This window comes from Elephantulus edwardii, unplaced genomic scaffold (assembly GCF_000299155.1).
Source record: "Elephantulus edwardii isolate Elephantulus edwardi_28Jun2011 unplaced genomic scaffold, EleEdw1.0 scaffold00103, whole genome shotgun sequence".
In the NCBI taxonomy this organism is placed as follows: domain Eukaryota; kingdom Metazoa; phylum Chordata; class Mammalia; order Macroscelidea; family Macroscelididae; genus Elephantulus; species Elephantulus edwardii.
The window spans coordinates 403,846-404,361 of record NW_006399853.1 but is presented as its reverse complement, the minus strand read 5'-3'; the positions used below and the strand labels follow the sequence as shown (position 1 = coordinate 404,361).

Genomic DNA, 516 nt, shown 5'->3' with positions numbered 1-516 from the left:
TTTATTTTATTATTTTTGTGTGCGTGTACCGTCAAATCAGATCTGACTGGTACAGGAGGAGATTGTCCCTCCTTCCCAGGCAGAGCATCTGGTGGATTCGAACCGTGCGCCTCTGGGATTGTAGTTGCAGCTCCTTGCCACTAGGCCACCAGAGCTCCCCATTACAAATATTTTATATTATTTCTAAGACCGTTTATCAAATGACCCTGCCCACTGGTCAACCAGCTTCCTTTCTTGCACTTTGCCCTCTGCCCTCTCCTTTATGCTCCTCTGTCTCTCTGCCCTTAATCCTACCCTTCAGTCTACCTCACTCTACTCCTCATGCTGCTCCTCACCCCATCACTCACCCCAGTCTTTGTTCTGCCTCTCATCCCATCTCTCATCTAGCCTTGTCTAGCCCTCCCTATACCCTTCATTCTCCTCATCCTGCCCTTCTATCACCCACTCTCCTCTATCACCCACCCTTTTCTCTATCATCCATTCTTCTCTATCACCCTACCCTTCTATATCACCCAC

At 48.6% G+C, this 516-nt stretch overlaps 1 protein-coding gene across 2 annotated transcripts in view; it reads left to right on the top strand.

The window, feature by feature from the left end:
* The window catches only part of LOXHD1 (lipoxygenase homology domains 1), a 165,671-nt gene that overhangs the window by 75,062 nt on the left and 90,093 nt on the right, over nt 1-516 (top strand). The window lies entirely within an intron of this gene.